The 13,701-nt window shown below is 41.1% G+C and overlaps 1 protein-coding gene across 9 annotated transcripts in view; it reads left to right on the forward strand.

The window, feature by feature from the left end:
• The first annotated feature begins 5,766 nt into the window (after window positions 1-5,766).
• NUMB (NUMB endocytic adaptor protein) overlaps window positions 5,767-13,701 on the forward strand; it is a 155,752-nt gene continuing 147,817 nt past the window's right edge. For 3 of the 9 annotated variants that reach the window (XM_043921027.1, XM_043921029.1, XM_043921028.1), the window contains exon 1: window positions 6,085-6,108. The gene's annotated coding sequence lies outside the window, so the exon portion shown is untranslated. Of the gene's footprint in view, window positions 5,878-6,002; window positions 6,109-13,701 lie in introns of those variants that run through there. The other 6 variants (XM_043921020.1, XM_043921023.1, XM_043921022.1 and 3 more) reach the window with 5 other exon arrangements.

Genomic DNA, 13,701 nt, shown 5'->3' on the forward strand with positions numbered 1-13,701 from the left:
TTAATAGAATAGTATTGTATACACTAGGTACATAATATATGCCAGGCTCTGAATTGAACACATTCTCTGCTTTAACCTTTAAACAAAATCTGTAAGTAGGTATTATTATTATTATCATCATATGTTAGGCTGCTTCTGAAGTGACTCCAATAATCCCCCTCCTGGTATTTGCACCGTTGTGCAATCCCCTTTCCTTGAGTGTGGGCTGGACCCAATGACTTGCTTTTGACTAACAGAATGTGGCAAGAATACTGGGATGTCACTTCTGTGAGTAGATTGCAAAAGACTGACTTCTGTCTTTTTAGCAGTCTCTCTCTCATTGACCCTCTCTTTTTCCCTTGTGCTGGCTTGCTGTGATGAAGTAAGCTGCTACATTTTGAGATGCTCTATGGAGAGATTCACAGGTAAGGCATACAGAGGTCCTGAGCCAACAGCTCATGAGGATCTAAGGCCTTAGGCTAAAGCTTGTGAGCTAAGGAATCCTGCCGACAATGATAAGACTGAGCTAGGGTGCAGGTTCATCCTAATTGAGCCTTGAGGTGACTGCACACTTGTGAGACACCCAGAGCCAGAGGACCCAGTTAAGTTACACCAGGATTTCTGACCCACAGAGACAGAGGTAATAAATGTTGTTTTAAGTTACTAAATTTTGGGATAATTTGTTATCCAGCAAGATATAGCTAATATATATTCCACTTTGTAGATGAAGAAACTGAAGTTTAGGTAAATGAATCAACTTTCCCAGAGTCACACGGCTAGAAATAGCAGAGCCAGGATCTGAACACATTTAGTTTCAGGGTCTGAGTTCAGGTCTACTTTCTTATGAGATTCCAAGTGATTAGGAAACTGGAGTTCTAGAAGGCATTTTACTCTCTGAAATCCTTGGAGGACAGCCCCGTTTCCAGGAAACTCTGTGTGTGTATGTGTGTGTAAAACTGGGATGGACAAAAGTTTAAATGGTGCTAAGTGCTTTGAGTGGTCCACTCCCTGTTGCAGAAGAATGGCTGGTCCACCCATAGATCTGGTGATAGTAACCAGGGGCTCCATTCAATAGAACAATGGCAGAGCTAAGAGCTGCAACCCGTCCCTTTTACAAGCACTCAAGCCATCTTACCTATGCTATGCAAGGTGGGTAGAGGACTTTTCTTGAGGATGAAAATGCCTGCATTGAGTAACGAGATGGTATGGTATGCTACTTAAAAATCACATGAGCCCTAGAATTGGAAATCAAATGGTTCTGCCTGAAAGGACACCCTTTTCCACTGACTTTTAAAATTTTTTTTTTGCTTCTTCCCATCCAAGGAACAGAGTCTTGAATTTTGAAACCACAGTGCTTTGTTCCAGCATGGAAAACAACTTGGCACATCCCTTTGTTGGAAGCTCCCCAGTTTGGGATGGCAAAAACATCTTCTTCCAGAAAATTTCCCTTTGTTTACCCAGAGCTTCATGCCAGTGGTCACCTTTATGAAATCAAAAGAAGATGCGTTCACTGGCTGGCTGCAGGAATGTAGCCTTCCTTGTCGGCTTTGCCTGGTGCCAAAGCAGCAGGCTTTGAGCTCAGTGCTATTTCCAGGTGGCAACAGAGCAATGATGCCATAGGGTAGAGTTCTGGCCCCATTCTCCTTTCAACTAGTGGCAGAGGCTGCACTTTGTTGGTTCCATTGTGCAACCTTGTGTAAAGTCCATATCTGGGGCGGTTGGGGGTTGGACACTAAGCTGTTTCAGCACTCTGACTGTGGCCTCTTGACGCTCTCATGTTCATTACCCTCTTCTCCAAGGGCTTTCTCTCTCTCAGCTCTCACTCTCTCTGTCTCTGTCTCACTTTTGTCTCTTTCCTCCCTTTTCTCCAACCCCTATATCCCTGTCAACCTCCACTTTCAGGGATCCTAAGCTCAGGGAACCATCTCTTATCAAATATTATGACTTTGCCCCTAACTGCTAGCAGCAGGCAGCTCTGACCCTCGTCTGTTTATCTGACTGATTTTATTTTCCACCGACTGTTTGCTTCTCTAATCCATTTGGAATTATGCGCAGAAACCAGAGAGGAAAAAAAAAAAATCCCCCCCAAAACAAACAAAAACAGCCAAATGGAATTTTCATAGTGAGTTTGTCCTCCTGGACTAAAATAGAAATGTAAAGACACTTGGGTTTTGCTCCCTTGAAAAATGGTATGATCAAAGAGAGGAGTAGCAAAGAAAAGAGAGCAAAATGCACCAGCACATATGAGAGCCCAAGGCAAACCATACCACTTAGATATTGGGCCATCACTCTGAGTCCATCATTTCCCACTTAATCAGGATTTATAAAGGCTATTTTTGCCTTTAATACACCTGCCATGCTGGTTTTGCTCAAGTGGTTCTTCACAGATACCATCTGTGCCACCTCCACAACCAGCCACGCAACACAGAGTTGCAGACTCCCTGACTCCAGTGTCCTTGCTTTTTAAGAGCGGGCCTTGAGAGTGGTGGAGAAGCACCTAACACAGGAAAGAAAAGAGAAGTTGGATGGAGTAATTGCATTATAAGATTACTTTGTGGACACAAAATCAAAATGTAGGGTACAAGCAATAACTTTTCCAGTTACTGCATGGGCTTCAATAACAGAATAGCCTTCTGCTGCATCAAAGAATATTCCTTAAAACCTTCCTTCTTTAAGGTTTTCTCTCTTACTGGGTTGTATGTGTTTATACTACATTTTCCCTCTTAACTGATTTTCACAAGGAATGGGAGTGATAGAAGTGTATATGCACATATGAACAAAAACATATATGAATGCCTTTTTCTTTTTTCAGTTCAGTTGCTCAGTCGTGTCCGACTCTTTGCGACCCCATGGACTGCAGCATGCCAAGCTTCCCTGTCCGTCACCAACTCTCAGAGCTTACTCAAACTCATGTCCATCGAGTTAGTGATGCCATCCAACCATCTCATCCTCTGTCACCCCCTTCTCCTTCTGCCTTCAATCTTTCCCAGCATTAGGGTCTTTTCCAAAGAGTCAGTTCTTCACACGAGGTGGCCTAAGTATTGGAGTTTCAGCTTCAGCTTCAGTCCTTCCAAAGACATTTAGGACTGATTTCCTTTAGGATTGACTGGTTGGATCTCCTTGCAGTCCAAGAGACTCTCAAGAATCTTCTCCAACACCACAGACCAAAAGCGTCAATTCTTTGGTGCTCAGTTTTCTTTATAGTCCAACTCTTACATCCATACATGACTACTGGAAAAACCATAGCTTTGACTAGACAGACCTTTGTTGGCAAAGTAATGTCTCTGCTTTTTAATATACTGTCTAGGTTGGTCATAGCTTTTCTTTCAAGGACCAAGGGTCTTTCAATTTTAAGGTTGAAGTCACCATCTGCAGTTATTTTGGAGCCCAAGAAAATAAAGTCTGTCACTGTTTCCATTGTTTCCCCATGTATTTGCCATGAAGTGATGGGACCGGATGCCATGATCTTAATTTTCTGAATGTTGAGTTTTAAGCCAAGTTTTTCACTCTAGTATATGCAATAGAAGGGTGACTTCCCTGGTGGTCCAATGGTTAAGACTTCATGCTTCCACTATAGTGGGTGCAGGTTCCATCCCTGGTGGAGGAATTAAGATCCCACATGCTATGTTGTGTGGTGAAAATAAATAAATAGATACAATGAAATAAAAGGAATAGCTGAACTTTGTGGCAATTTTCCTAGTTTTGTGATAATAATTTTGTTGAGTTCCTGAACTTCCATGGCAAGTCCTCTTAGTAAGGCTGGCCTAATTCTATGTTCATAGTCACTATGACTGTGAAAGAGCCATTATTACCGAAAGTACCATAATAATGGTCATGCCCTCCTATGACGTTATTGTTTTCTATCTGCCAGGACATTAACTGCCTTCTAACTTGCTCTAAAATTGGTAGGTAGGACACACTGCCAAGACTAGAGAGAAGAAAGCTGCTGGTAATACCTTCAAAACCTTCGGACATACTGCTACCTCCTTTTCACTGGAGCATCTTCACATTTACATGTTACTTCTTTTGTTATGGGATGTTAGTTAAGGCTTGCCTTATGTCTTGAATGCCATCCTATCATGGTCAATGTCTGATCTTTCCTTCAATTGAATGATTCAGACATTTCTGCAGTTATTTTGGCTTTTCCGCTTTCCTTTCACAGTCTTTTTATGAGTCATTGAATTGAAGGGGAGGTTATTTCTAAATTGGAAGGTGAGGATGAGAGAAGGGGGAGGAAAGTTCTGGGAAAAAACTAGGAAAAGACACCTTACTGTTATGTAGAGTTACTGGAGGAATAATTTCCCCTTAGTTTGGTGATAGAAGTATATAGTTTATTTAAATGACTAAAAATACATGTTAGAAAATGGACAATTTTTTCTTTGGTGGGGGGATAATGAACCACACAGTTTTACACTTCTTGTAGCTTGCTGAAATAGGACAGAAGGGTAAATAGAAGAGATATGGAACAAAGAGTTAGCAGGAATAAGAAAGGGGCAAGGTCTAGTCTTGGTGCCACAGGAAGTCCCCACTCATAAAGGGATGCTTAAGGGGGAAGTACCCTTGAACTTTCCCAATCCATTCTTGAGTGTATGTTTCATGACCCATTGAGTTTACATATGCTGGGTGGAGTTGTGAGGAAGGTACATTTATTAAAATCTGATTTAGAAATTGAAAGAGTAATTAGGCCAGCATTTTGCCATTCAGGAGCAAGAACAGTGGGTGGAAGTGAAAAAGAAAAGCAAAAAGCTGAAATGAAAAAAAAAAGAATATACATTTCTAGGAGCACAAGTTTTTATAGCAACATCAAATTTCTCAAGAGTGCCTACTGTGATTTGTACCCAAATGAATAAAAACGCAATCATTTATTCTGGTGCATTGTGCCAATATGAGAAAAGAACTGCAATTCATTCAACGGTCCTAATTTAGACTGCTAGGAAGAGAGGTTTAGAAAAAAAGACAAATTGTTAAGTATCTGACACACATCTAGTAGAGTTATTTAAGAACTGCTGAGCATAAAAATCAAGTTGCAGAGAGCCGAATTCTCTTTTCCAGAGCATCACAAGGGTAATCTGTGGCCCATTTAGTCCAAACTTGCTGGTGGCTGGCTGGTCATTTCCCAGAAGCCAGCCATGAGTGAGTCTGGAAGGGGGAGACCTCGTAACACGCCACTTCAATTTATTAACTGCAACCAAAGTGGACTGACTTCTGCTAAATAAACGGTTGTGCTTTGCCCTTTAGCATGGAGACTTCTGGAAAGAACGTCAAGGAAATTGGGCACCATAGGACCTCAAGGGAAAATTTTAATCTATATAGAGCGTTTCTCTCATCGAGTTGTAATCGATTTTTATACACAAATTCTAATGTTGCTGTTTTGTGTAAGTACTACCCTCTGGGTAAGCTGGCAGTGATAAGCTTCTCCTTATTGGGAGAAAGTTGGAGAAAGGCACAGTCACCTCTACCACAAAGAGTTAATCCTTCCCGTCGGATTTGAGCGTCAGTCCCTTCCTCGCTTTCTACTGCGCAACCAAACTGTGCCCAAGCTCGAACCAACCGGAGCCGACCATCCTTTGCCAGGTGACTTAACAGACACTTGCGGTAGCCTATCAGAACTTTGAACTGTCCAACCATCAACCAATTACAACTAAAGCTTAGTCTAGGACGCTCCAGGTCCGGGAGGGGGCTAATACCGGGTCAGGAAAAGGGGCGGTAAGGAAGCTTTGACGGACGGGTAAACTAAACCAATAAGAGCAGAGAGCTGCCGCCCCACTATCCAATCGCGAGGTAGGAAGTGTGAAATGGGGTGGGACTGTTGTCATGGGGGAGGTGGAGGCGCTAGGTGGCTACTGGCGCCCGAGGTAGAGAGGCAGGGGTGCTGGAGTTGGTCGGCGGCAGCTGCAGGTGAGTTCGGATAACGCGGGCCTGAGGTCTGGGGGCCGTCGCGGGGGGTGGGGGTGGAAACTCCATCTCGGCGCTCCCGAGGCGGAAACCAGCCGGAGGGGGGCCTCGACAGCGGGTCCAGCCCGGCCCCGGACGGGGCCAGGGCGGGGGCGGCGACGGCGGCGAGTTCGCCCAGACTGGGCTGGTGGGAGAGCCACCCGGTTCCTGCGGCAGAGTTCGTAGTGTGGCAAGGTAGGCTGCGGGGCCGGACCCAAGCAGGTCAGACCAGCAGGTCCCTCGGGACGCCTAGCTGGTCGGGTATGGGACACTGACCGGCGACCGGTGCGTGTGAGAGGTAGTTTCTTGGGGAGATAGGAGCATCTGGGGTCCCGGAGAAGGGGGTGACCGGTTACGACCTGGTCCGAGGGACGCGGTGACTCGGGAATACTCTGGACACCTTTAGGTGTGCTGAAGAAGGGGGGAACCCGGGAAGTCCGGGAGCGGCCCGAGCGGAGAAAGCTGGGGAAGGCGTGGGGCGGGGGCGGGGGGGGTGGTGGTGACTGGGAGTGGCCCGGGTCCGAGGGAGAAGGGAGGCCGAGGGCGGCAGGGATCCCCAGTGAGGGCGTCGAGGAAGGAGGCAGGGAGGGGGCTGGGGATTCTCCTGAGAAAGGCGGCCATCCGCGAGAGCAGCGCTGTGGGAGCTCTGGCGGGGCTTCGGTTGGTCGGACCGCTGGAGACCTTGAACAGCCTGGGGAGGGACGGGAGCGCCCTGCCCCCCACCGCTGGTCTGCGATGGGAGATACTGGACTGGGAACTGGGTGTGTGAGGATCCCCGGGAGAGCAGAGTTTTGGGGGGGGGGGGCGGAAAACCACCAACAAAACCTCGAGGGGGTAGCTCGGGTTTGAGAAGTGAGAGGTTTAGCCGAGTGAAGTCCTCTCAGTTGGGGATTAGTCAAGCAAAATGACTCGGGGGGTAGGCGGGAGAAGTAGTTTCCTTGTAGGAAGGGAGTAGGAGATAGGGCATCGTAGGAGGGAGCGAGAAAGTTGCTCAGGAAGAGACTAGTGGTCTTGCGGAAACTGACCAGGACAGTAGGTAACGAGGAATAACATGGGGGCCTTTAATAGGTTCTAATAACTTCAGAAATAGAAGAAACTTCAGCTGCATAATAATACTAACATGCCATCTAGGGCCAGAGAAAGGGTTCTCAAAGCAAGGTTGTGACTTGCATTCCAGTGCTTTAGGAAAGAAATGTTTAGGACGAAAGCAATCATGTTAGAAAATAAGGACATGGACAAGATGGGGAATTTGAATGGGAAAAAAGGAGGAGTAGCTGAACTAAAGGAGTAGGAGCGGGACTTGATTAGGAAGAGGAGAGGCATGAAAAGGCGGGTAGGCTTACTTTCTCCAAATTAGAAATAAGTTTGAATTCTGGTTCCGCCACCTAGCTTCGATAGCTTAACCTCTCTGTGAAGAAGTTTCATCTGTATAATAAGGATAAGGATACTTCCTACTTCTTATGGTTGTTTTTTTTTTCCACGTGAATTAATATCTGTGGAACTTTGAGAATAGTAACTGGCACAGAATAAGTCCTATATACTGGATTTTTTACAGATGTGTAGAGAATGAAGAAAGGCTTGAATTCTTTAATGCGTCGTTCTGGAACTTTAACTTGAACTCGAATCACCTGGACGACTTGCTAAAATACAGACTGCTGGTTCCATCCAGAATTTCTGATACTGTAGGTATCTGGTACTGTAGGGCCTGAGAGTTTGAATTTCTCTCAGGTGATACTTATGTTGGTCAGGGGAACATTTTAAGAACCACTTGCTTTATTGAAAGTAGTAATAATGTAGCAGGGGATTCCTTGGTGGCTCAGTGATAAAGAATCCACCTGCCACTTCTGGAGACGCACGTTGCCATCCCTGGGTCGGGAAGATCTGGAGAAGGAAATGGCAACCCTCTCTGGTATTCTTGCCTGGGAAATCCCATGGAGAGAGGAGCCTGGCGGGCTACAGCCCATGGGGTCGGAAAAGAATCAGACACGACTCAGCGAATAAAACAACAAAATAATGTAGCAGCCTTAAAATACCTGTCTACCTGCTAGACAGGTAGAAGCAATTGAAAAAAAAAAATCCTAATACTCTACAAGGGATACCCTGTTTTGTTGTTTAGTTGCTAAGCGGAGTCCAACTCTTCGACACGGTGGACTGCAGCATGCCATACTCCTCTGTCCTCCACTATCCCCCAGAGTTTGCTCAAATTCATGTCCATTGAGTTGATGATGCTTGCTATCTAACCATCTCATCCTTTGCTGCCCCCTTCTCCTTTTGCTTACCCTATTTTAAGCCTGTGTTTTTTGAACTGGATGATACTTTATTAGTAACTATAAAGTCAATTTAGTGGGTTACCACCAGCGTTACAAATAAATGAAATAGGACAGAATTGACTACTATTGCACATGGCAAGGGAAAATATTGTTTTTGGAAATTTTGCTCATACATGTGTGTTAGTTGCTAAGTCGTGTACAACTCTTTGTGACCCCGTGGACAGGAGCCTGCCAGGCTCCTCTGTCCATGAAATTCTTCAGGTAAGAATACTGGAGTGGGTTGCCATTTCCTTCTCCAGGGGATCTTCCTGACCCAGGGATCGAACCCGGGTCTCCTGCATTGCAGGTGGATTCTTTACCATCTGAGCCATCAGGATGACATACATGTGTGTACTAGGTTACAATGTAAAATGTATTTCTTACACTAAAAAGAGTTTGTAAAAACTGTTTTGAGCTATGGAGTGCAGTAGAAGTGATGTTCCAATAGGGACATCCAGGAACTGGGTTTATTGTTTGTTTTTCTTTTTGTGGTATTTCTTTCTCAGGTGGTGATACTTTCTGTTAAATTTCTTAGAGTTGATGATTTGGTTTCTCCTGTGTTTGCTTTATCATACTGTGTTGTGCTTCTTTTTAGAAATTGAGAATACTTGGCATGAGTACTGAAGGGTATTTGAGGCAGAGAGTTGAAATTGAATGGTGTTTCTCAGATGTGGTCCACTTTTGTTTCACTCATGCCCTCTTCTTTAGCTTTTCTTACCAGTATACTGTAAAGCACAGTCTATAAAAAACCTAAGTATACACAGACATATTGACAGTAAACAACTAATACTGAAAGAGACTGGTTTGAGAAAAGTTCATGTGTAGAAAGTAAGTAAAAACCAAATAAGACACATTTCAAAAGAGAAAAGCAAAAGGGTGTTTCCTTTTTAGAGAGTAAAGGAATTTTTAAGTTTTTCATGGCCATTCATACAAAATATGTACTATAAAAGCATTTTTAAGAGAACCAAATATACTTGTGTATTTTAGATTTCTAGGTTTTTGAAGAAAAATGGTGATAATACTGGACAATTAAATGCACCTGGGATAGAGTTTTAACTACAAAGTAGTTTATTAAGTGGGAGCTTTTGTTCTGATGGTTTTTTCCCTTGAGAATAATCTTGATGTGGCATATGTTGTAAGTTTAACTTGTTTGAGGGACCTAAATGTAATCTACATACTTATTTAAAGCTATATTGAGAATATATACGTATATATTTTGCTGTTCTTGGTTTGATTTTTTTTTCTAAAAGACTAGATGTTTTATATTTAGAAAGAGTTAATTTATATCTGTTTTAATGGATGTAAGAACAGAGAAAGCAGTATTGAAAACAAAGAGATTCTTTAAGATTTTTATTCCAGGAGATTTATGTAACCCTTTCATTAATGTTTTATGAAATTGTGAATAAACTTTTGGAGTAGCTTTGCATCAGGAATTTTAGATTTTTCTCTCTCCGAAAAATTTTTATTTGTATTTCATTTTTTAAATATTATTAAAATTTCAATCTTTGAAAAAAATTTCAATCTTTGGAAGGTCACAAAACATGTAATCATTGCATATTTGAGTTGAAACACATAGGCACTCTTTTCATAAAACAAATTTACTAATTTTTGTGACAAAGGTTGCAAGGATGAAAGCTTTTAAATTCCTTGCATTGAGTTAAATGAAGTATCCCTGCCACCAGAATGGTTGTTCTTTAAGTTATTGTACAGTTGGTAGGCACTTTTATATAGATCATTTGGTTCTTTACTAACTGATGAAGAATGTAAAATCTTTAATAGAGTGTGGGAAAAATGTAAAATTCATTCTTCATAGTTGTGGACGTTAGTTTGATTACTTGCTTTTTGATAAATGGACTTTATTCAGTTGACTTACTATTTACCCATAATTTAATCATACTTATCTGCAAATTGCTCTCATTGCTCAACCCATTTTACAGTGAGATTTGTTAATCTGTTGTTGAAAAAAATGGTGGTTTTTAAATCCCAAAGAAACTGCTTTTGACTGTACAATTTAGTGAGGCTTTTTTTTTCCCATTTCAAAGAATATTCATGTAAATTATTTTTACAAGTGGAAGTTCAATTAACACTAGTTAATTAAGTTCATTTTCTATTTCAGTAAAGTTTTGTCTTTTATATGTAGCTTCTGATATGTTTTCTCTGCTTTTTGCTCTCCAAATACTCATACAATAAATCCCAATGGAGATGTGCTACCTGAAAATCTGGAGTTCTGTGGAAGTGCAAAAATCCCAGTGTCTGGTTGCTGGTTTGCTGGGAGAATTCCTTTTATCAGAAAAGTTCCCTAGGTAAACTTACTAACTTAAAAAGAGGTCTTTTAATAGAGTACTTGGAAAGCTGCATTTTATTTTGGACTTGTCAAAATACGTATGTTGTGTTTAATAAATTTTGATTTGTATGGAATGGATCTGAAATTCTGCCAATTTCTGAACTCTGATATATGTTTCATTGGTGGGGCTGGGGAGAAAGGATATAGTTTGTACTCCTTACATTAAAAAACATTTTTTTTGCTATCATATTTCTTTATCTTGATATAATGATAAATCTTTTATTTACAAAGAAATACAATTTTTTGAAAATAAAGACCAATTTATTTGCAAAGAAAATTTATCTTCAGTAATTTAACATATTAGAAATCTCATTAAAGGCAAATTCTGTATAAGGCATTTTAGGCTGTTTGTTCAGCTATGAAATAAAAGTACTGACAAATAGGATGTCTTATCATATTGCCATATATTTTTGAGAATATAATATATGCACTTGGAAATCTTAGGGCAAAAGGAGGTTTGAGACTAAGGAGAATGAGGAGAATACTGACGTGTTTGAGGAGGAGTCTGGTGGATCTGCAGGAAGTATGTCTAGAGGAGTGAGCCATTCTTGGCAGTTTTCCTAGCGTGACATATGTAAAGGAGGTTGATCCTATTTGCAACACTCTCGCATGGACATATTTTTTGTCCTGCTTGTTAGAACTCTTCCTTTGTTGTGTTCCACTCAGGAAAGCATGTCAGAATACAAATGAACACCCTGAGAATTGCTAGTCCTAGGGTGGGAACCTGGGCAGGGCCATGTGGATTTAGGAGGCAGGGTACTTGACTCTGCTCTCTAGCCCTTGGGAATAGGTGCCCGACAATACTGGGCCGTGCCTTCCCACTTGTCCTTTCCAATGGAGTCTGGGGTTAGGCAGGAGGAAGACTCCAGTCTTCTTAAATGCATGAACCAAAGAGTTGCTGAATAATTGACTTTCAGCGCCTTCCCTTTTTCTCCCTACCCAAACTCTTTCTCCCTACTTGCTTGTTGCTACCTTACATTCACGAGCAAAGTCTTGAGTTCTCTGATTAGATAGCAAAATATTAATTATGGTAACCTGTTTATATTAAAGTTATATAGTTAATTAGAAAAATGATTATCATCAGATTTTTCCAGTTTAGTTAGGGAGGAAAAGGGATTTAAAGCTGTAGAACACTTGCTTGGCTCCTGAATAAAGACGAAGTCAGGAACACAGAAAAAAAAGCACAATTCACATCTTTTAAGATTGACTGCCTTTGACTTCAGAAAAGTAAAAGATGCTTCTGACTTTTTTAATCAGGAATTTTAGCTCCCAGTATTATTTAATAAACTTTTTTCAACCTAGAATCTCACAGAACAGCCTGATGATCACAGAAGTACGTTTGTAACTACCATATAGAGAAATTGAAAAAAGTATCATTTGTGTTCTGAGGAAGAATGATAGGATAGAGAAAAGCCAAGTTCTGTGATTGTTTGACCATGCTTTTGAACCCTGGCTCTGTCATTTACTAATTGACTAATTAGGCAGTAGGCAGTTTATGAAATCTTTCATAGCCTTAGTTTTGTCATCTATAAAATGGAGCTTGTAATATCCTCCTTAACTATCCTAATAATGAGAATTAAACAAAAAGCATTTTATGTAGTTCCATGCATATAGTGGGCACTCAACACATGGTAATGTTAATAATTAGTAATTATAGCAATCTTAGCCCTTTATTAATATCCCAGATACTGTGATTATAAGCAATGTGGTAGTTAGAAAAACAGGAATTGATTTTACAATTTTACATGTATTTTAAGTATTTACAATCTTTGTTTTTGTGGTTGATTTACATGGGGTAAAAGGCTAATATTTACATAGGGTAATGAGGCTAATATTTTTTTATGTGGTCACAGGTTGTATCTCCAAGCATATCATCTGATCCTCTTCTGTCTGAGTTTTGCTAACATTGTTGTTCAGCTGCCTAGTCGGTCTGACTCTTTGCGACCCCATGGACTGCAGCATGCCAGGCCTCCCTGTCCCTCACCATCTCCCAGAGTTTGTCCAAGTTCATGTTCATTGCATCGGTGATGCAGTCCAGCCATCTCATCCTCTGATGCCCTCTTCTTCTGCCTCAGTCTTTCCCAGCATCAGGGATTTTTCCTAATAGTGGGTGCCATTAACCCTGCTACTGGAAAAAAAAGGTGAATGTTGTAGATTTAATGACTTAAAATTTGTTCTAAATGCTTGTTAGAAAGGATCAGTTTATCTTCCCTTATAGTTAATACATTACTCTTCATGATTCAAGTTGAAGTAGATTTTATTTAAGTTAAGCCCTGTACCTTCCTTAGTTGAGGATTTGGTCAAAGGGAAAGAAAAATCTTTTTTCACATGTAGAAAGCTGTTAAAAGCTATATTATCTCTTAAATTGTCTCTGATGAAAGCAGCTGTATAATTTCCCTAACTTTCATGACGTTACAAGCTTTATTTTAATTTCATCAGTGAACATAGTTTTTGAATAGTTAACTGTTTTAAAGAGTAGCTTCATTCTTTTTTCTTTTTTTTGGCAGGGGGAGTTGGGGGGCTGCCCCTCGTGGCTTGCAGGATCTTAATTCCCTGACCAGAGATTGAATCTAGGCCACGGCAGTGAAAGCACTGAGTCCTAGCTCCTGGATAGTCAGATTCATTCTTATTTTTGAAAATTATTTATTATTCGTAGTATGAAGGGATGTTTCCTATGATAGCAGAGTCTTTCTTACTCTTGCAGCGATTATAGTACTAAATACTGTATTGGGTATATTGGCAAGAAAATGAACTATAAATATCTATTTATATGACTGGTGGGGCTTCCCTGGCAGTCCAGTGGTTAAGACTCTAGACTTCCAGTGCTGGGGGTGTGGGTTTGATGCCTGTTGGGGAAATTAAGATCCCACATGCTGGACAGCACGGCCAAAAAAAAAAAAAAATTTTTATGACTGGTCATCATTTCTAAAAATGTTAACATATTTTATCAAAAGCTGTTGATTTCTTAATGATCCCTTCCTTGATATTCTAGCTTAATTTTAGAAACCATATGGCTTGGTATGTTATCATTATTGGTGAGGATTTTTTAAAAATTTATTTTGTGATATTAGATTTAATCTTCATAAAGTTGTAAAGTTTTTGAAGTCACAACTTTATCATTTTTGGTATTCTCTG

This window comes from Cervus elaphus, chromosome 12, assembly GCF_910594005.1.
Source record: "Cervus elaphus chromosome 12, mCerEla1.1, whole genome shotgun sequence".
NCBI classification, from domain to species: domain Eukaryota; kingdom Metazoa; phylum Chordata; class Mammalia; order Artiodactyla; family Cervidae; genus Cervus; species Cervus elaphus.